Raw genomic sequence first — 23,231 nt, forward strand, 5'->3', positions numbered from 1 at the left:
TACACTTCAGTTGCCTTTATGGAAGACAACTGGCTGAAGTCACCGCACATGTAGACGTTGAGGCCTCCAAAGGATTAGTGAAAGTTCTGCGTGATTTGGCGCAGCCTTTCGTCCACTTTCACCAGCACCTCGGAGCCCATCATGTTGACTTCGTCTACTAATATTGCCTTGATGTCCCTGAAGGCATATCTGTAGGTATTTATATCGCTGTGACTCAAGCCTCCATCATCCTTCTTTGTTGTTATCTTGAGCGCCGAGTACACGGTCATGCCTTCGACAGCAGAAGTGGCTTTTCCCGTTGTTGCCATAGCGACATAAGCATTGCTTGCGGAGCCAGGACTCGTATAAAGCCGGTTGTAGGTATGCTTTAATAGGTCAACCGAAATGTCTTGCCTCACCCTACTGGTTCCGTCAGGAAGACTCTAATCGGTTCTTTATTGGGCAGCTGCGAGCAATCGATGACCTCCAGTAGTAGTGAGCGCTGCTCCTGGTTTGTGCGGCGCATGGTCACACAGTAGTCCCTGGCACTCATGACGTCCTCTCTTGTCCTCACTGCATGGCATGTGTTACCTGCTCCGCATGCGGAAGTGACGTGTGCGATATCAACATTTTCGGGTCGGGTACGACAAAACGCTTTCTTGCCTTACCATGATTTCTTCTTGCTGTTGGTGTTCAATGATGTTTTGTTGCAGAAGTTCGTGGCACATGTGCTCGAGGTCCTCCCAAGAAATGTTTCCCTCGAATTCTTTTTTTTGGACACAATTTGTTCGAAGTGGGTCTAATAGAGGGACATGAAATTTTTTAAACATCAACGCTCTCGCGCCTGAGCGGGTGAAATAGCGTGACCGTTTCTCCCATGAAATCATCCGCATCCTCTCTTCTATAGGCTCGGTATCTGATGATCCCGGGCACTTTTCAGTGTCGATACTGGCCTTGTTGAGGGTTGTACGTATAATGCACGACAAATCTGCGAGCCATGCGTCGGCCATCTCTTCGAGGTGATCCTCGTATTTCAGCACCACGTCCAGCTTCTACACGTCAGTGGAGTCGTCGTCTTCACCCTGTAATTCTAGCTACTGCTTGCAGAGGCATACTCGCTCACCGGGGTGCATGGTAGATATGAAAGCAATTTGCCGGCTGGAATCAGGCATGTCGAGACGGAAGAGGGTCCACGCAGCTTCTTGGGTGCTCATCTCAACGCCGTTAAGCACACGCACACCAAGCTCACTGACAAGCTTGGGTGGTGCTTCTCAATGTCTGCAAGTGCGGTGTGCAGATTCGAGAATTCACGGCTGGACTTGTTGACGTAGCCCACCACATATGCCGCGCACGAATAGCCATCCACAATCAGCTGAATATACATGGAGTTCAGGACAGACGCTATCCACGGATGAAATGAATTCACGAATTGCTGTTGGGGGTCTTTCTTGATGAAGACTGTGGCATGGCTGATGCCTGCCTTCAGCACCTGGATGTATTCAGCTTCTGTAGCAATACCCTTAATCTGCCAAAACTCGTCAACTGGTGCGTACTGCACTTCTTCCTATTTGCTGTGCATACGGTTATACTTTTCGCACAGGGCCTTGAGTTCCAGTGCAATTACTTAGTGCTTGAGAGTGGGGGTGAGAATACGTGTCTCCCTCATTGGCCAGAAGGGAGCATTAAACCGGCACACGTTCTTAGTTTTGTCCCGCTTGTAGAACGTAAAGGTGTGTTGGTGTATCTGGAAGCACTGGCGCTCAAGATGCTAGTATCCAGGCTCATAAGCGAATCGACCAAGGCAACCGAGCAAGGCATATCATCACGGAAGTCCTCCTGAGGTGCCTCGTTGAACCAATGGAGCAGTCGCGCGTGTACGCTCCCTCCCTGTTGGAACTTTATTCGCTTAAAGTAATGCACAACATGATTATATGCGGAGGTGGATATCTTAGTGTTTTGCCGCATCATCATGATGACGCGAACGAGTTTGTCGAAGAAGAGGGCGCAAGCTACTGGGTCATTGTTAACTAGGCAAGCCTTGTACAACGAGTGCATGTCATCGACTTTGTGGCGGCGCTCCTCAACCGGCTCGTTCAGATTCGCTATAAGTTGAAGAAGGTGCTGATTGCGTCGCTCGGACATGCTGAGAGTCATAAAGAGCGTAAGCTTGCCGAGTTGTCGGATCATGGCGAAGACATCTCTCTTCCCCTGCGCCCAGTAATACACGGAGTTCTCTGTGCCCCCAAGGAAAGCGAAGTCTAAACTGATGCATTCCTCGACAAAGCTGCGGTCTTCCAATAGCTTCTTCGTTATATTCTCAGTCGCCTGGCAGTTTCTGAAAGTGACGCCAAGCCCTGCGCGTATGCGGAACCGCAGGACTTTCATCGCCATATACATTATGAGGGTGGGCATGATACCGCGCCGATCAGTGTGGCGAATTCAGTGCTTTCCAAGTCGAAAACAGTTGGGTGTACATCGGAGCTGATGCACCGGGGGTGCCCGAAGTAGATCTGCAGGAAAGCGAGCTGTTCTGCGTGCTCGTCGTACAGCACGCTTTGTGGGGCGACGTTTTCACGGGACTTATGTCAAAGTAGGAGGTGTCGTCCCATATGACTGTCTGTTGGTACAGCGTCACAAGCCGATTTGCGCACACGGGATCGTCGATCGTGGTTGCGTCGTCTTCCAGGCTCTCTACTGTCTCCATCTCATCTGCGTTGGCCAGATCATCCAGGCACTGATCAATGGCTCCCTCCGGCACAGATAAGTGATAACGCATGTAGAGTGGGGGACCGCGAAAGTAGTGAAGCCACGCCTTCAACTCTGCCTTACGCACCACATCCTGTACATACACTGACTTTAGCGCCTGCATCTTTTTTAAAGTTCACAAAGATGCCCATATCTTCTGATACAGCACGTGGAAGTGACTTAACCATCCAATCCACTTCCACAGGCACGTTCACCACTTCGCCTACTATTCTGAATTGCCCACGCGCATGAGGCGGCGGATTTGCATAAATGGTATGCGGGGAGATAAGAGGCGCTCGCTGATCTCGTGATGTGCCAGCTTGAATTGGATTGCATTGGATAAACTTTTATTTGGTTCTCCACAACACATATCACTGTGTTGTGGGCTGCTCCCACGTGGGGACTGAGATGCCCAGCTCCTCAGCCGCCTCGCGGGCTTGGTGGAGGGCCCAGAGCTGATCTGCAAAGGACGAGCTGCAGATTCTCGCCTCTTATCTGGCCGAGGTGATGTTCGATAAATGAGCGAACTTTGTACACTGCCATAGCATATGTGCTAATGAAGCTATTGCCCTTCAATGTGGGCGAAGATTACTGGCGTATGGGTCAGGGCACATGATGTGTAACATTTTCTAAGTAGCGTTTATCTGCGTTTGCAAAAGACTTATAGTAAGTGCTTGGGGCCGAATAAGATTTTTGTGAGGTGGAGAGAAAATCGTTCAAGAACAGGTGGAAATGTTTAGTGAGCTCGTTATACGTTGTAAGAATTTGCCGGTTTTCCCCTTCGCTGGTAGAACGCATGCCCGAGGAGGTGCGGTTGGAGAGGTCTCGCGCCACCTCGTGTGCTGCTTCGCTGAGATTAGGAGGGGAGTCGTTGAGTTGTCCAAGGTGAGCTGGGAACTAACTCAGAAGATGACGGGTTATGTCCTTGCCATGTATCGTTCTCAGAGTTTGTTCTGAGACCGTCTCCTATGCGAAGACCCATAGTGCTGCCATGGAATCACTGTAGACGACTTCAATGTTATTCATCTTGAGTGCTAAGGCGATGGCCAACTGTTCCGCAATGATTGGGTCTTTCGTCCTGACCATCGCTGAGTTGACGACATAACCAGCCCCATCGACCACCCCTGTCACAAAGGCTTTTCCATTGGCGTTGGAAGCTGTGTCAACAAATGCGACCCTTCGTTCCTCGTTTGAGACTTGACGAAGCATAATCCTAGCCTTCGCTACTCTTCTTCCGATGTTGTGTTCTGGATGCATGTTTCGTGATATGGAAGATACCATGATATTCTCCCTGATGTTGTCGGGGATATCATTGTACTTGAGTCAAAAAGTCATTGGGTGCTGGCCCGGCTCCAGCGGGATCATTCTCCCCGACCTTGTTTTAGATAGCCTTGCAAACTGTGTTCTTTCTTAGGCCTCGGCTATTTCTTCGAGCGTGTTGTGAATGCCAAGCTCAAGTAGACGCTCGGGGCTCGTGTGTATGGGTAGGCCCCGGCCCCAGACCGTCTCGATAACTTTCCTCAGGAGCACATTCAGTTTCTCGGATTCTGCTTTAGACCAGTTGTACATTGCTGCCTCGTACGTGAAGTGGCTTAGAACAAACGCATCGATCAACCGGATGAGGTTGTCTTCCCTGATCCTATATCTTTTGTTCACCACTCTGCGTATGAGGCGCACTGCACTGTCTGCTTTCCAGGTCAACTTGGCTATCGATTTTCTGTTAGCGCCGGTAGGCTCTATCAACATGCCCAAGACTTTGATGGAGTCGATCCTCTGGGTGGCATCCTCTTGATTTGTATGGAGGTGGTTGTCCATCTGGTTTAACGGCTTCCATCCCCTGGGCTTTGGTCCCCGGCGTTTAGTCCCAAACAGGTGAAGTTCTGACTTGCTCGAGGAGCAATTGAGCCATGAAGGACGAAGGTACTCTTCTACAGTGTCAATGGCCTCTTGAGGGGGCTCTCGATCCGCCTCTCACTCCCCGCTGTACAGCAGATGGTAGTGTCACCTGCGTAGATACTGTGCTTCAATTCTTCGATGCTTCATAATTTCTTTGACAGTCCAATCTTGGCAATGTTGAACAGCATTGGTGAAATCACTGCCCCTTACGTTGTGCCCCTTGCTTCTAGTTTGATTTCTGCGGTCTCGATATCTGAAATCTTCATGGCTTTCCTATCTGTAAGAAAGGACCATACGTAGTCAAAGAAGGCTTCCCCAAGACAAAGCTTGGAAATCGCTTCGAGTATGAATGGGTGGTAGATGTTATCAAACGCTTTTTCTAGGTCTAGGCACAAAATGGCTCTCACGTTTCTGGTTTCGTTGTTGATGACCTGGTGTTTGATAAGCTTCATTGCGTCTAATATGGATAGCCCTGCCTTGAACCTATTCATTATGTATGTATAGATATCGTTACTTCAAAAGTACTTGTTTATCCTGTGCAGTATGTCATGTTCTGCAACCTTGCCGATACATGATGTCAAGTATACTGGCATCGTGCTTTTCATGTTAGGGGACTTTCCTGGCTTCGGAATAAGGATCGTGTGTGCGAGCTTCCACTGCTCTGATAACCTTCCTTCTCTCCATGCTGCATTCATCATGTCTTTCACGGTCTCAATTGATTCGTCATCAAGGTTACGAAGGGCCTTGTTTGATAAACCGTCCAGACCAGGGGCCGACCTGCCATTGAGATCATGCAAGGCTCTTCGGATCTCCTCGATGTTAAAGTCACTTTCAAAACCTGAATTGGGTGTGCCATGGTTCTGTCTACTAGGTGGTTCTAATCCTATTGTGATTGGGAGGTACTTATGGACGAGCCGCTGCACGACTTGCTGTTCTGTAGAGAGCCCTATATCTTCATGCGAAATTCGAGCGATAACATGCTTTTGATTTGTTTTGGTGGTGTTTTCGTTGAAGAGATGTTTTAACATATTCCATGTCTTGCCATTACACATCTGACCATCGACAGAGTTGCATATTTTGTCCCATTGCTGCCTAGATAGTGCGCGACAATGTTCCTCCACTGATCTGTTTACCTCAGCTATCTTCTTCCTCAGTCTTTGGCTCAGGCGCTGACCCTTCCAATGGTTCAGTAGTGCTTGCTTTGCCTCAAGAAGACGAGTGAAACAGCTATCCATTCTCTCAACCAGAAAATCTGTTGTAATGGTTGAGGAGACATATTTGATTTCCTCTTTAATCTGTTTAACCCACTGCTCCAAGCCTGGTCTGTGGCCATCTTGTTCCCTTTCCATCCTTAACTTCCTGAACTTATCCCAGTCTGTGAAGTGGAATTCTCTCTGCTACTTAGACTCCACGGAGAAGGTAGTCGCAAGAATGCAGTGGTCACTCCCGAAGTCTACAGCAAGGTTCATCCACTGGACCTTCTTGATGTTCCTTACAAATGTAAGGTCTGGGGTGGAATCCCTGCAGCAGGATGTACCAAGCCTTGTTGGTAGGCTGGGGTCTTATTTAGGGTGAGATCAAGTTCACTGGCACTTCGCCAAAGTCGATTTTCTTTTCTAGTGTTGTACTTGTAACCCCATGTATGATGAGGGGCGTTGAAATCACCTGCTATGATGAGCGAACATTACCCGGCGATACTAACAGCTTTCTTTAGAGCCGTCTTGAACACTTGCTTTGGTTCCTTTGGACTGCTCTATATGTTAAGAATAAAAATGCTCTGACGGTTGCTGGTAGCCCGCACAATCTCTACCATGATGTGTTCCAACCGGCCTGCTTCTATTAAGGTCGTTGGTAACGTGCGTTAGTTTTTAGCATACGAAGGTGCAGGCTCCCTTCTCGTCGGTGTCCCCTATTACAGGCCGGAATCGAGGCAGCGTTGTCTAAGATGAAAGGATTTCTTGCAATAATATAACATGAGGCTTTTCTTGGCTGCTCCTGAGGTACTGCTGTAGGGTTGCCTTCTTTTTGAGGTAACCTCTACAGTTCCATTGCAAGATACGGAATGCTTCACCTAGCGCTGCCATCATGGTTATTACATGGGCCACCAGAGCCTGATGCTGCACCTGTCGACAGGTTTAGTATTACTAGTATTTGTGGCCGAAGAGGCGAGTTTGTTGCATGAGGAGGCACTGGTGTGTTGTGCAGATATGCTTCGACATTTGTTATGCGCAAAGTCATATGCTCTTCCAGTGCCGCAATGCTTGATAGTAGCCTGCCCATCTGCTCGCTAAGATTGGCTACTACTTTGCTGAGCGTGTCGAAGACCTCTTTCATATCTGACATGGTCGTTTTTGTTGGCTTCCACGTCTTCTGCCATGATTGCCCTCTTTTTCGTAGTTCTCGAGTCCCCCACGTTTTCAGCCACATGGACATCAACCGGCTGAGGAGTTGGCTGTGAAGACTGCGGGCTGGTTAGCTTAGTGAGAATAATTTTTTATTTCCTTTAACTCGGCTGATAGCTTCTCATTCAATTTTGTAAGCTTCGTGTTTTCTTGACAAGCTGTGCAATTCTATTATGCTCTAGTAGCTTACATGTCATCTTCTCTGCCACACCGTTTCACACTCGCTCCGCCCAGCTGCCTTACGGTGCAACTGCAGGCGTCCTCCCCGGGTTCGAAGCTAAGATCTCGAGCTAGACGCCAGGCAGCTGGCTATTCGGGTGCCGTTCAGACTGCTCTTGATCCAGATAGTGACCTTGAGAACTCGAGTGCCCACAAGATTGGGAGAGGGCCTTTGGTCTATAACCTTTTCTCGAACGCGACCTCCGCTGGAGTGGGGCCGCCTTTCCCGTTCTATTGTAGTCTGGATGATTTGGGTCTCGATGGCTGGAATTAGATGCTCGTCGCTGATGTCTGAACTCGATGTCATTGATGCGTCACGGGCTTCTATGGCTGGTTGCGATCTTTCCCAACGTCTGCGTCTGACGACGTATGGCACTAAGAATTTGTTCTTGCACTCCTTGTCTGCCGTGGGATGGTGACCATCGCAAAGCCGGCATCTTGAATTGCAATGGTGCAGCTTACTTGGGTTCTTGATCTCGCAACCTCTGCAGATGGTTTCAGCTGGGTTTGGACAGACGTGAGACTGATGTGCCAGCTTTCCACAGATGTAACAAATGTCGATGTTTTTGCGGTAAAGGGTGCCCTGCAAAATAGAAGGACCATATCTCATGAATCTCGGCACTTTGTGTCTTTCGAACGCTATGATGATTATCCCAGTGTCCTTGATTCGCTTGGCCTGCAGCGCGAGCGGGTTCTTCGCGTTCACATTCTTTCGGGTCACAATGTCCTAAGTATCGCTTACGGGGATACCGCGAATCACTCCTCTACAAGTATCGTGGGGTGACGTGGCGTTCACGCTAACCTCGAACACTTTGCCTCCACTGTCGAGTTTCTTGACCTTGAGGTATCTTGAAGCTCTGTCCTGGTCCGGAGTGTTTGCCACCATAATGTTCGGCTGCAAGTTAGAACAGATGATGTCTTGCATGGCCTCCTCCTCTTTGACGCCAGCCGCCAGTACTATTGCATCTTCCAAAGCTCCACTGCCAATTCTCGATATATCTAATCTTTCACGTAACCGTAGCACAATTTTGCTAACTACCTTGGGTAGTTGCGGAATGCGTCCAGCTCGCACGATTGTATGCTTGGTGTCATGTCTACTACGACTGGCTCGAGCGTCTCCCCCAACGCCAGCCTTGGTCGAGCCCTTGGCAGCAGGAACGCTAACCGCGGCTGGCTTCTTTCTTGAGCGTCTCACTCCGGCTTCCTTCCAGCCCATGTATAGACCCTTTTGATAGATACGCCACCTGACGGTGAGTTATTTGTCAGTTTTCTTTGCAAAGGAATGTCGTATAGCTAGCGCCATGATGAGGGCATGAAATACGAGCCGTCAAATGCGTGAGTGCTGTGATGTTTGTGTTGGTGGCTAGTTCTCCGTATCATCCACTGCAATCGCACCAATGTCTAGCTTGAACCAGCTATAGTACTAACCGACAAGCTTTTTCAGCTGCTTCCGCTGCACAATGAGCAATATTTTGTGCCGTTCAACGTTTTGGACGAGCAGTTTGTCTTCATATGACTGGCAATGCATGCATCCCGCCTGCAAGAGACTCTCATCGGCGTGCCCTCCCGACGTTGTCCGCATCCTGCAGGAACGCAAGAGGTGTCTGTGTATGCTGCAAGAAACGCGCGTCAGCGTCGCTGGGACACACATCCTGCGTCGTCTGCTGCGGTGTCCTCACATTGGCGGCAGACTGTAGTTCACGTCCGCGGCGCTAGGGGCCACCTTTTTTTTTGAAGGGGGTCTATTCCGTGCAATCCTCTGGAGAGATGACTCCTCCATCTAATTGGTATTCCATTCACAGTTGCAACTCCTGGAACACGCAGAGCATTGAGTCATGTTGGCACCGGGCCGGTGCATCGGCGGCGATCTTCTCCTTGATTAGGCCCAAATCCTCCGGTGGCGTTTCCGTGTAAAAATGACCCAAAAATGGTTTAGAAGCAAACTCACTGGCACAAACGTGGTATCTACTGATTTCTTGAGAATTCAGGCACATGATGTGACTGAAAACTCGATGACAAATTCGTGTACTCTACAGAAAAGCATTCTTGAAAGCAGGAGCCGATCTTCACGCGTCCGTACTGGTCGGCATCTAGAGCGTCCATGTGCCGGCTTCGTCAGGCAGACAAAACCATTGGATTGCGGGAGTCGGGGAATCTTTCCTTTAGAAAGAGTCAACCTGCAGGTAGCGCACGTTTGAAAGTGGTGTCCGTCTTCTTCGGGAAACACAAGAGCGAGGACGGGAATGAACCGATCTGCAATCTTTGACACGTCCAACGCCAACCAAAGGCGGTCGCCGACGCTGCATGACGCCCCCAATAGATTATGAAAGAAGTGCTTCTTGAGATGTTTGTTTGCGCCAGCTTACAAAATAACGGTGCCGGAGATGCCATGTTGTACAGAACACTGCCAACGCGCCACCAGTCGCATGCCTCGCAAGCACGTAGAGCGCGCTTCACCTTGTATCGCCGCATGTTGCGAACGAGCCATTTGCCGCATCTATTCTAGGCAGGTCATGCGTGCTTCGCCTTGTAGCGCCGCATGTCGCGACCGAGCCGTTTGTTGCATCTGTTCCAAGAGGGCCGTGCATGCTTCACCTCGCAGCAGTGCATAGCGACGGCGATCGCCAGAGGCACGACGCCGCTTGTGTGTTTCAAGCTCCTCTGTTGTGGGAATCTTTTTGAGCGCGGCATGACTTATGCAGATGCACACGGAACAAACAAAGTCACTGTTCAGTTATGATGCAAGTGGAGTCGATAGGAGGGGTCATGGTTGAGACAGCGGCACAGAAGTCACTGCAACGTCGCTGCAGAGTGAAGCACTGGGCATGGAAATTGGTAGTCACCGGGGAAAGCATTGAAGAATCAAGGCGGCCACTATGCCCGATGCGTCGGCATCGCCATAAAGCAAGAAAGGGCAACCGGAGATAGCGGATAACTGCGAGGACGCAAGTGGAATGTACGGAGTACAAGCACTAGCGCAAGCTATGACAGGCTTGGTCGCTGTGCATGACACCCCGGCGATCAATTCACGCGAGGGGAGAAGAACCGAATGGTCTTGTGATCAGTTCTATCCGACAAACTAGGGAGATCCCACATACAGTGGGAATCAATGATATGCGAAACACAAATAAGAAAAGTTGATATGTCGCTTTAAAATCGGCACAACTATACGAGGTGGGAAAGTCATCCCGTACATGACTTCCGTGTCATGAGTATCTTGTTTCATTGTGTCGTTTACTTCGTCATCTATTCACGCCACGTGATACCAAATTTAGTACATGTGGAGCTATCGAAACGCTCGGGAGCACGCTATGAGCGTGGTATGTTATGTTCTTACATGACACGCGTGTCAGTATTATCATGTTTGCACCAGTCTTATATTTCGTCATCCATTGACGTCACGTAACACCCCATTTCGTATACGTGGAGATACCAAAACTGCCGCGAGTGCATCATGAAGGGGCCAACATACTCCAATGTAGCGTTGACGCGCTCGCACGATGGGAACAGCAAAGCTACGTTAGCAAAACGCGAGCACTCTATAGTCTGACGCCAGGCGGCGTGAGCAGCGTCCATCGACGAGGCATGACGGCAAACGGTTCGAAATGCGATATGCTGCATTTCGCGCCGATGCGTTACCCAGACAACACTGCATCTCCTTCTTTTCGTGGTGGAGCGACGCCGGACGTGCTCAGAAGGGGGCGCTGCGAGCGCTCGATGGTGATGGACGCACTCCACATGGCCTCCGTATATTTTCTGCTATTTCTGTGGACATCCACCCTGGTACCCCTGAAACTTGGGTTTATCGTCAAGTTCTCCACTTCGCCTAGACAACACCTTCGTCCAGGTGGGCTCAGTTTTGAACACTTGAGGGACGTCCTTCACTCCCGGCTACAACGCCACCTCGCTAAGGGCTCTCAGCCCGGCGATGACGGCCGCTAACGGGCTATGATCCTATCTCAAGCCAAGTACTGTCCATGGAGATTTCATCCTCCGTAAACACTATGCCATCAGAAGACGAATACCTCGACGACATGGTGAGACTGTGGCAACGCAAGCAAGTGAAATCAAAGTCTGCGTCTCAACAACAACGAGACGCCACAGCTGGCCGCCATTCCCCAGCCTTGCAAGGAACGCCGGCGCGCCATCCCTCCGCTGGTGCGCCTACCTCTGCTCCGTCCTCGCAGCCAGCGAAGCAACGCAAGTGGTGTCCGCGTCAGACTCCTCGCCTCTCTCGTGGCGACTACATCGTAGTAGTGAAACCTCGCGTTCCCTGCCAGCTACGCACATTCGTCCCGGCCGATCATGTGGGCGACGCCATCCGCAGCTACCTCGGCGACCGGACTACCACGCAAATTCAAGTGTGGCCGATCTGGGAACAAAACGTCTTGGTCTGTAGCACCACCATTTTGCCTATGGCACAGACACTCCTCGGGGACTTGCAGCTGCAAGTGGGCGATCAGCAGCTGCCCGTTGGAGGCCACGCCAAGTCACCAGGGGATACATGCAAGGGCGTCATCAACATAAACCCTGCTGAAAGCCCGGAGAAGATAAAGTCAGAACTGCATTGGCCTCGAGGTACTATTGTCGCGGTCCACAAACTCGGAGATTCCGCGGCGGCGGTGGTGACTTTCGAGAGCACGAAGTTACCATGCTTCCTCTTCTACTACTGCGTGGCGACGTATATCCGCGCCTACAAGAAAACGGTCCCTGTTTGCACCAAGTGCGGTACCATCGGTCATCGACCACCTCAGTGTCCTCACCCCGCTCCAACCCAGTGTGCCAAATATGGAACCCCCGAACCTGCAGGTCTCAACGCCCACGACTGCCACCCCAAGTGCCTCCTCTGCCACGGCGCCCATGAGACTGGGACCAGTGGCTGCACGGCAAAATATCGGAAACGTAAGCAGCCCTCAACAACTCCTCGAGGGACCACCTCATATTCGTCACAACCAGACAGCAGCACCAGCCTGCATCAGTTGGCTCCACCACTCCACGCCGACACTCAGACATTCCCACCGCTCGAAGCACCAGCGGCGGTACCTCAGGTGAGCAGTTGGGCAGGGAATGCTGCTTCTAAGCCTCTCTCACCCCCTTCTGTCGATCCTCCTTCTCGCGAACTTGCGGCTCTTCGCCAGCAAGTTGCGGCACTTCAAAAGCAAAATTCTTTCAACTAAACAACTCGAACTCTGAAATAAGCGACTTCAACCCCAACAACAGTGTACTGCAAGGCCATCCGGTATTGCCTCCTCTGTCCAGGCGGCTACGCCAGCCACGTCTAAGGTTAGTCCTCGCGCTAAGTCCACTCCCTTTAAACCGCCGGTTAAAGCAGCCATATGTACTCCAGCACTCAAAACCGGTGCCGCATCTACTCCAGAAGCTCTTGAGGCTCCTGGGGCACCTCAGGTTCCCTTGCCCGCTAACCAAACTCTCCCCAGCGAAGAGCGCGCCCCGCGCATAGGGGAACGCCTTACGCGCGTCGAAGCTTCGATTAATCCCCTTCTCACCAGCTTCTCTGTCCAACGCATAGTAGTAGAGGTTACCCAGCCTATTCAAGCCTGGGCAATCACCCAGGTTCAACACAAGGCATCGCATTCCCATTCCTGTTCGGTGAGCAGTGGGGGTGCAGCTCCATGGCGTCGTCGTAAGGTGGCTACCACCACCACGCCGTCGGACAATCCGGCCTCCATGCCTCTGAGGATTCTGAGCGGGACATAGAGGACCAAATATAAAACCTAAGACAGTCACGATGGCTACCAACCGTACGTACCGTTCAAATATTGCGTCTAAATTCGAGATCATACAGTGGAACCCTGGAGGCTTCGGGAACAGGCGAAAGAGTTCACATCTTTTCTTTTCCTCAGCTCACTTGGCTCTCAGCCAGCCGTCTTGGCGCTCCAAGAATCTGACCCTGCTCCATCCCTTTCTGGATACTGCTCCTATGTAGGCGGCACCACCACATGCCTCCTCGTGCATAAAGCTTACACGGCGATACAGATTGACCTCGATCTGAATCTTCCTTAAGACTACTGCGTGATATCAGTGCTGTCTCAGCGGAGGGGCCAACCATCAATACATATCTTAAACGTGTACTGTCCCCCTCTCCTTGCGAGGGCTTCGTTTGCGCATCTCTACCATCGGGCGCTGCGTATAGCGGCCCGACAACCACTGGTGATTGTCGGGGACTTTAATGCCCCCAGCCCTCACTAGGGTTACCACAACGAGAAGGCCCGGGGCAGAGAGCTCAAGGAGCTCATTTCCTTGCTGAGCCTCACACTTCTTACCGATCCGGCACAACCCACACGTTCCGGCAACTCGGTCACGCGAGACACATGCCCCGACCTCTCCCTCACCCGTCACATCCGCGATGCTACATGGGAAATTTTAGGCGAAACCCTAGGCAGCAATCACTTTTTACTCCGCATTTCGTTCAAACCGCGGCAGAAAATGTGCCAACACTGGGGCCATGCCCGTCTCACCGATTGGACTCAGTTCAGAATGCAACCATTCCCCGCCATCCTCTTCTCGACCGAATATGCAGCGTGGGCATCATACGCCCTCCATATGAAAGAAGCGAACACTCGCACCCTTGCAACCTCTTATTTGACTCCTGCAATCGATCCACACCTCCTACATCTTTGGCACGCTCGCCGCGGGCTCGTAAGGCACTGGAAACGCACCAACCTAATCGGAAACTTCGCGCTTGCATTGAGGCGCTCACTGCAAAGGCGGCCGCATACTCTGCACAACTTTGCGATGCTAACTGGGCAGACACCTGTTTGAAGTCTGCAAACCAGATGAGCTCTAAGAGTGCGTGGCGACTCTTTCGAAACCTTCTCGATCCCTCCACCCCCAAGAGAGAAACGCAACGCCAGCTCCGCCGTGCTCTGCATGCCTTTCAGGGCACTACGGATCAACTCACGCGAGAACTTTGTGGCCTCTACATCTGCCGCACAATTGATCCCGCAGGCCCAGCATATACGTATTCCGGCGCCCCTAACACCGACCTCGACGCCCCATACACGCTTTCCGATTTATGATTTGCACTCACGAAAATACGACGGGGCACGGCCCCTGGACGTGACGGAATCACAGTATCGCTCCTGGCAAATCTTCCCGACCAAGCACACCTCTTGTTACTCCACCTTATAAATTCAATATGGGACGGCTCTCCACTTCCAACGGAATAGACCAGATCGGTCGTGACAATCTAACAAATCGGCAAAGTCCGTTAGTATCGAGGCACTGAGACCCATCTCACTTTCGTCTTGCGCAGGCAAAGTCATGGAAACCATGGTTAGCGAACGCCTTTCCGCCTACTTGGAGGCCAGGAGGACCTTTGCCGACACAATAATTGGCTTTCGCCCGCATCTGTCGGCGCAGGCCGTCCTGCTCTAGCTTCAACACGATATCATAGAGCCGACTACTATGCGCCATAACGATAAAGCCGTGCTCGCTCTCGATCTCCGCGGGGCGTTCGAGAACGTCAAACACAGCACTATACTCACTAACTTGTCTACCACAAACTGCGGGAAGAAGACTTTCAACTACATTCGCGCCTTTCTATCACATCTCACCGCCTTAATTCGCCTCAATTCTACCGAACACGGCCCGTACTTATTAGGCACGCGGGGTACACCTCAAGGGGCAGTCCTGTCTCCTCTGCTTTTAACCTGGCGATGATGAACCTCTCTTCTCTTCTAAGCGAGGTCGAGGGAATACAACACGCACTATATGCGGACGATATCACAATCTGGACAACACCGGCTCCTTAGCGCAAATCGAAGAACGCCTGCAAAAGTCTGCCCTTCTGGGGGACACCTACGCTAGTTCATGCGGCCTGGAGTGCTCTGCAGCTAAATCAGCTCTTCTTTCAAACTCTCCGCTACCACCGCCTCAAATTTTTCTTCCGTCCGGGCCCGTCCCGTCAGTGCAAAATATTCGGGTTCTTGGCCTTCACCTCACATCGTCCTTGGATCCAAAGGGCACAATAGCAGGCCTCAGACGCACCGGCGAGCAGGTGAGCCGCATGATACGGCGAGTGTCTACCAAGCGCGGCGGCCTCCGCGGGTCTCAGTCCCTCCGATTGGCCCACGCGTTTGTGACCAGTCGCGTCCTCTACGCCTTGCCTTACCTTCGCCTGCGTCGTCGAAACGAGCTCCAGCTGGACGTCCTTCTTCGTTCAGTATACAAACGCGCTGTTGACCTACCTATTCCAACTTCCAACAGCCGATTCGCGGCTCTGGGGGTACACAACACCTTTGCAGAGATGCGCGAAGCTCATCGCGTTCACCAAATCAATCGACTGTCGCAGACGCCTTCAGGGCGCCGTCTTCTACATGGATTTGGCCTTAACCCGATATCTGACAAATACCCTCTGCAGCCGGTACCAGAGCTCTGGCGTCAAAAGCTATGGGTGGAACCTATACCCCGTAATATGAACCTTGACCTCCATCCTGGCCGTAGACTAGCACGCGCCGCGGCCCTTCATACGCGACACTCCGATCGTCCTGGTGTTTTCCACGTGGACGTCTCGGGTCCCACGCCCTCGGGTTACTTCATGGCAGCCGTGATTACAGAGGGCAAACTTGCCGATGGCCTCTCCTTTCGAGCAGACACAGTAACGCACACTGAAGAGGTTGCCATAGATTTGGCCACCTCTCACCCTGCGTCACGCACCATCCTGACGGACTCGCGCTCGGCCTGTTCTCCATACCTTCCGGGTTCCATTGCCCCGCTGGCGGCTAGCCTACTACAGGCCGCCTCTTGGCGCTTTAACCCTCATCCCATTCGTATAGTCTGGACCCCAGACCACTCGGGCCTGCCCGGCAACGAGGCGGCAAATGCCGCTGCCCGCGCTTCCCCTGTCCGGGTCGTTGCCCCTCCATGTCCCGAGACGGAATCTGGCTACACCAACCTGACGCGCTTTCGCGAAATTTGGGCTTATTACCGGGCTTCACGCCGCCTATACCCGGACTCCGCACGCGGTTTGGAGAAAGCGGACGAACGACTGCTACGCCACCTGAAGATGAACACTCTTATCAGTCCGGTGGTCGCCAGGCACTTTTTGCCGGAAATCAATGGCACCTGCTCGACCTGTCATGTCCTCGCCGACACATATCACGTCGTAGCATCGTGCCCAGTTAATCCCGTCCCTTTCTCATCCACTTTTCCTATCCCAACTAGAGAGGCTTGGGAGGAGCATCTGCTCGGCTGCTCTACCTTGGCTGCGCAACGCTCCTTGGTGGAGCGCGCACGGGCAGCTTCCAGCTCCACTGGCGTCCCGGAATAGGGTCTGGCCACTCTAGCACGCCGATGGGCCACGTCGGCACTCTCTAGTAGACGTTTTTTAAAATAAATGTTTTCTACCACCACCACCACCACCGGACGCGCTCAAACGCCCATGCATCAAAATGACGCAGCGCGGCGCGAACCTGCAAGCATATGGCAGAACCGGCTTTCCGGTGGCAACGCCGGAGGGCACGTGCACCACGTCACGTCAAAATGCATTAGCGCCTTCACTGTGGCATGTAATCATGTTCTTATGTGACACGCATCTCATGATTATCATGTTCGCACCAGTCACATACTTTCGTCATCCATTGACGTCACTTAATGCCACATTTTGCATATGTGAAGCATATATTGCCGCGAGCATATCATGAGCGTAGCATGTAGTCATTTTTTTGCATGGCATGCATCTCATATTTATCATGTTTTCACCAGTATCACACGTTCGTCATCCATTCACGTCCCGTAATGCCAATTGATTGATTGATACGTTGGGCTTAACGTCCCAATACTCCCATATCATTATTAGAGACGCCTTCCGTAATACCAGCCCCGCCGCGGTGGTCTAGTGGCTAAGGTACTCGGCTGCGGACCCGCAGGTCGCGGGTTCGATTCCCGGCTGCGGCGGCTGCATTTCCGATGGAGGCGGAAATGTTGTAGGCCCGTGTACTCAGATTTGGGTGCACGTTAAAGAACCCCAGGTGGTCTAAATTTCCGAGCCCTCCACTACGGCGTCTCTCATAATCAAATGGTGGTTTTGGGACGTTAAACCCCACAAATCAATCAATCAATCAATCAATTCCGTAATACCAAATTTAGTATAAGTGAAGCTAGCAAAAAGGCCGCCAGTGCATCATGAGCGTGGCATATAGTCATGTTGCTACATAACAGCGTCTCATGTTTATCATGTTTGCACCAGTGTCATGCCTTCGTCATCCATTCACGTACCGTAATACCGCATTTTGTATATGTGATGCTAGCGAAACGGCCACGAGCGCATCATGAGCGTGGCATGTACTCATGTTGTTACATGACACGCATGCCATGATTCTCATGTCAGAGTCTGTCGCTTGTGTTCGGCATGCAATCTTGTCATACCATACCAGTTTTGCAACATGTCATGTGAACGAAACCATCGCGAGAGCTGCAGGACCATGAAATGTAAATCATGACATTCATGACATAAATATTGTGATTTCATCTTATGCTTTGTCAAATATGTTCTCCATACAGTCATTTTGTGCCGCACCAAGTTTTGTATCGGTACCATTATTGAAACGGCCAGGACGCTATAAGTCGTAGGCGGCTAGATAGATAGGTAGGTAGATAGATAGATAGATAGATAGATAGATAGATAGATAGATGGATAGATAGATGGATAGATAGATAGATAGATAGATAGATAGATAGATAGATAGATAGATAGATAGATAGATACGCTCAGAATTGCCAAAGTTCGCTAAGAAAGGCTTCACATTTAAAAGTAACACAAAGCAGACTGCAGTAATCGAACGATACCTAAAGATGATTGCACAACGTCAGAAAGGTACTAAATTCGACCGCAAAATACAGTCTGCACAAGGTACCTCCGCTCAAGAAGTGGAAAGTCAAAATGCAGTGCATATTTAATTTGGAGTCTTCTTCGAGAGCGTTTAACCAAACGGATTCGCAATTGCCGTATTGGTTGTATAAAATATCTAAAATACAAAGGGGCGCGGCCGGCTGATCGAATAGAAAAACCGGCGCTAAGCCTGGTGTTTGGAGAGCCAATGAAGAAATGCTGGGACTATGAGATGTTGAACGCTGCACCTAGAATGTCGCCATAATGGGAAAATACACGCTGGCTGCATGAAAGGCTTTCTTCATCTGGTACAAGGTTATGTCGTCAGCGAGAGCTGTGAATTTAACGACACTGCTACCAGGAAACGCAAGACCCCAGACGCGCGAATCCACGTCAAAAGCACGCAAATGTGGTTCAATGCTGAGGACAAACAGCACAGGAGACAATGGACATTCCTAATGGACACCACGTGTTCTGAAAAAGGCAGCACTTTCCCAGCAATCTAGAACTAGTGTGGTTTTTAGACCAGTGTGGGTATTTATGTATGTATGTAGGGATGCATAAATCGGAGACAAGCGCCTCTAACGCACGCGGAACATAAGCCCGGTTGAGCCTGCAGGAAGATCGACCGCGTCGAGATGTCGAAACACAGGTTTTTCCGTGCACTGCAATTTGCGCGTCCAGTAAAGAAATGTGGTGGACAAGTTGTCCAAGCTCACGTGAAATCCAAGTTGACAGGCCCCAGCCAGAACCTTGTGAATTCGTTCGCGTATTTAGAATGCAGTTGAAGTCCCAAATTAGAATGACATTACGACAGTCAAGAAAAACACATCCAGGTCTCTAACAAAGTCACTAGACAGTACAGCTTGTGATGGGCCATACACACACAGTATTTTTAATCTGCAAGAAAAGTCACTGCAGTCTAAAGTCAAGACCCTACCAACACCATCGTAAAAAGCGCGAGTATCCCGGTATAAAGCCCGATTAAAAATATTAATACCTACTCCCGTAAAACGAGATGTAGCGGAAGAGAAATAGCAATCAAGGTTGAACTTTCGTTTAAAAGCAAGCACGCTGGATAGCGAGAAGATATTTGTCTTCTGCAGGCACAAAACATCACAATTCGCAGCACTGGTGACACTAGTCACTTCAGTCTGTTTTGCCAGACTGCGAAAACCTTGAACGTTCAATGAAATAATATACAGTGTAGCAGCCATATTGAAAAGTAAAGACTAACCTGGACGCGTAGTCCTTGACGGTGTCCTTGAAAGTGTCCAGGGGACACTTCCTCAACCAAATCGCAACGCACTGTTCAACCCTTCCGAAAAGGGTTGAGGTTTGTTTGACCGTTGGGATCTACTACAGCCATCACTGTGTTCATCGGAGCGAGAGCTGAGAGTGTGCCCTCACTCGCGCTTGGTTTCACGTGCAGCTCCCATATCGACGTTGAATTCGGCAAGGCTAGACAATCTGATGCTACCATCCAGTCCCAGGGTGAAGCTGTCTACCGAAGACGTGTCTTGTGGAGGTAGAAACTGAGCCGTCGGCAATCTTGGATCCACGTCATTGATACTGGTTGCACTGTCCGCGCCTCGGCAGACCGGTGTAGCACTTTTTGTGTGGGCAATTTTTTACGCGTACGACGTGGCGTCGAAGTGGTCGGAGCGGCAGCAACAGAAAAGGCTGTGGTATTTTCGGCACTGCTTTCCAATATAACAGGTGTCGAAGGGTCTACTCCAACAAAAGCAACCTGAGAACTGTGCTCATTTGTGCACTTAAAATGAAATGGCCTATGAGAAGAGACGCCGATGCCATTTGCAGGGCAGTGCGTTGCCTTTTTCGAAGCGCACGGTTCTTGCACCAGCAGAAATGCCGACGCGCCGAGTGTCGCGTCGACAATCGCGCTTTCATTGTGCGCTTCGTTCGAAGGAACTTGTAGGAGTCAGGCCAGAACAGCGTCGGTGACCTCCTCCACGTCCCCCGAGTCAGTAGTTGGTTTCGTTGCAGGTGTCACTGGTGGAAAGGAACCAGAGGCAGCGTTTGAGTAAGAGTGGCGGAGAGGGCAAACCACAGTTGGGCGGCCGTCCCCGCAGCGTCGGAATGGGCGCATCATTCACGAACGTGACCGTGCACACCGCAGCGACCACAATACGATGTTGTGGACTGGGCTCGTAGATGGTTCCATGCGCCGCATCTTCGACATACTCTCTGGAGATCGCGGTGGTCGAACGCGGCACGGTGAACGGAGATGCGCAGGTAGTTCGGCACAGGAATAGCGGTGTTCTTCTCCATTCGAACAAACCACATTCCAGTGAGTACGCCACGTCGCCCACTCATCAAATCACTGGTGACAGTGAGCACCTTCTCATATGGGGATAAAACTTGGATGAGAGCTTTGTTTGAGACGAACGATGGCAGGAACAGGCTGGCGATGTTGGTCACGTGTGGGCCAACGCGGATAACTTGAACAAGCTCGCCAGCATTGACAGCATGCTTTGACGATTAGAGACATAGAGGCCACGCTCTTTACGGTGACTTGGAAGTTATGAGCTCTGTGATGCTGCATGCAGTACACCTCTAAGAGGCCGACTATTGAGGCCGTCGCATCAATGATGGTCTCGACACTAGTCCCCGTAGGGACAACAACGTTGAAGACGAATGCCTTCGAAGGCGTCGAAGACGCAACGGGCCCCATGACTCCTGCCAACGCCTCCTACAAACAATATGCCTGGAACGTGAGACGCGAACGTGCCGCCCAACCTTCGGGTTTTACCCTCCCCCTCCGGCAAGGAGCCAAACGCCTGTGGCGGTCGCCCTCTGCAAACACAGCAATGCTTTCAAGGCACTGTGGCGTGCTCCCAACCGGGCTGCAAAATTGGGTGCCTTTTCTCATCTTCTAACCACTACCACCACCATGCTCTCACAGTTGCCTCCGAAGAGCTGTGATGTCACGTGACAGAGCGGTACGGAGGCGAGCGGTCCCACGCGGCAGACAGTCACAACACGGGGTAGAAGGCATGGCCTCCGAGATTTTGTGCTGGTAGCAAGCTCTCAATGAAGAGAGAGACGCGTTCAAGGCATAGTTTTAAATGCGAAGCATTTCTTAGCGAACTTCGGTGACTTTGAGCATATCTATCTATCTATCTATCTATCTATCTATCTATCTATCTATCTATCTATCTATCTATCTATCTATCTATCTATCTATCTATCTATCTATCTATCTATCTATCTGTAAAAAACAGGTTGAAGATGGAGCTCGGAGGCGAGGAAGAAGAAGTAGCCTGGGGCACGCTCTGCATATTTTTTTATTTTCCTGTTCTGTCAACAATAAACCGAAGACGTATCAGTTCTGTGGTCTCTCTGGTCCTTCTGAAACATGGTGCCGTGACCAGGATGATCTGAAGACAGACACACAGACTTCAACCCCATTCGCAACAACGGGTTGAAGAACGAAGCAGCGGCGTCTGGCTCAAGGACGAACCGTCGAGAAAAGGACCACGACCGACGACTGTTGGCGACGCACATAAACAGGCAAGAGCTGTTTCAACACGTTTTAAGCATGAATAAAGAGGTCCTATTAAAGAAGCGGAAGACGCTTCGAGCAAATGTGACGACGCTTACGAGCGAAATCGATAAGAAGATAGAAAAAGACGCCGATCGAGCGCAACTTATGACGCTTCTGAACCAGATGAAGAGCGTGTCACAGACGTTAAGACAAGTTAACGAACAGATTGAACCGTTCATTGAAGAAGACGACGCGGACGCAGAATTTGAAAGAGTTTTGCATTATGAGATGAAGATCGTCGCTGCAACGACAAAAATACAGGAGAAATTACGCAAGTTAGAACAAGCGACGCAACTTACTACGAGAATAGTCACAGAACAGGCAAGCTCAGTGCAAGGTACCGATCAAATCTCGGAGACGCAAGAGCTTGTTAAGTTGCCAGGTCTTGAAATGATAAAGTTTGATGGGAAAAAAACAGCATGGCCAAGGTTTTGGCATCAGTTCAAGACATCGGTGCATAACAGAGCGAACATGCCGAGTAGTAGTAGTAGTACAAAACTTTATTATATACATAATTCAGACAGGCTTGAACTCCAGTGCCCCGAAGAATATACGGGGTGGAGAGCGAAGTCTCTCCGGCAGGGTGGTGCCCCTATTCTAGGGCCCCACTGGCGCGAGCCATCAGTTCAGCTCTTTGGATCAGTCGTAGCTGATCCACTAGGGCTGGGCTAGACAGCAGCGCCTGCCATTCCTCCCACGTGCCAGTGGTGTCATGCTCTTCGTCGTGCTCTGCACACTCCCACGTGATGTGAAAGAGTGTTGGGGTGGCTCCACACCACGGGCACATATCTCTGTACGCCGTGGGGTAGATCAGGTGAAGAGTGTGCAGATTTATGTAAGTGTTAGTCTGTATTTTTCTTAGCGCTGTTGCCTTCGCAGAGCTGAGCTTGCTGTGAGGACGTGGATACAGCTGCCTATTTTCTCTGTAGTACTTTAAAATTGTTGCGAAGCAAGGGTCCAGGGGTGTAGGGTCATCACTTGCATTGGCTTGAGTGGCTCGGTGATTTGTGAAGCCTCGAGCCGCCTCATCCGCGCGCAGGTTCCCTGTCACACCCTCGTGCCCCGGTGCCCAAGTCACAGCCTGTACGTATTCACTGTGGGGTCCCATCCTGTCCCAACCAATATACGGAGTGCTTGTGCTCCAATTTTGCCCTTTAGATAGTTTATGCAAGCTTTTTGCGAATTTGAAATGATTGTTAATGGAGCGTTTCGCGTCCATCCCTCTTTTATTGCGAGTGCTATGGCAACTTCTTCTGCTTGTGTTGTCGACGCCTGATCTATTGAAGCGCAGGCTGTAATTTTCCCTCTATGGTCGGTGGCTACACACCCATATCTCTTTGCATTGGTCTGATAAGGCGCGGCGTCAGTGAATCTGGCCGTGTTCAAAAATCTTGTCTTTTTGTCTATGTAGTCAGCCCTTGCTTTTCTTCTTTCAGCATGCAGAGTAGGATCCATGTTGCTTGGTATTGGCAATACGGTGTACCATTTTCTGAATTCGCTTGGTACTTCTTTAGTTTCTTGGTGTGTTTGTAATAAAGTATAGCGCCCTAGATTTGTTAGGACTGCTTTG

At 50.7% G+C, this 23,231-nt stretch overlaps 1 protein-coding gene across 1 annotated transcript in view; it reads right to left on the minus strand.

Moving 5' to 3' along the window:
* Nucleotides 1-19,727, minus strand: part of LOC142817880 (uncharacterized) — a 259,330-nt gene extending 239,603 nt beyond the window's left edge. The window contains exon 1 of the mRNA XM_075895812.1: nt 19,331-19,727. The gene's annotated coding sequence lies outside the window, so the exon portion shown is untranslated. The remainder of the gene's footprint in view (nt 1-19,330) is intronic.
* Between the last annotated feature and the right edge of the window lie 3,504 nt (nt 19,728-23,231).

This window comes from Rhipicephalus microplus, chromosome 5 (assembly GCF_043290135.1).
Source record: "Rhipicephalus microplus isolate Deutch F79 chromosome 5, USDA_Rmic, whole genome shotgun sequence".
NCBI classification, from domain to species: Eukaryota; Metazoa; Arthropoda; class Arachnida; order Ixodida; family Ixodidae; genus Rhipicephalus; species Rhipicephalus microplus.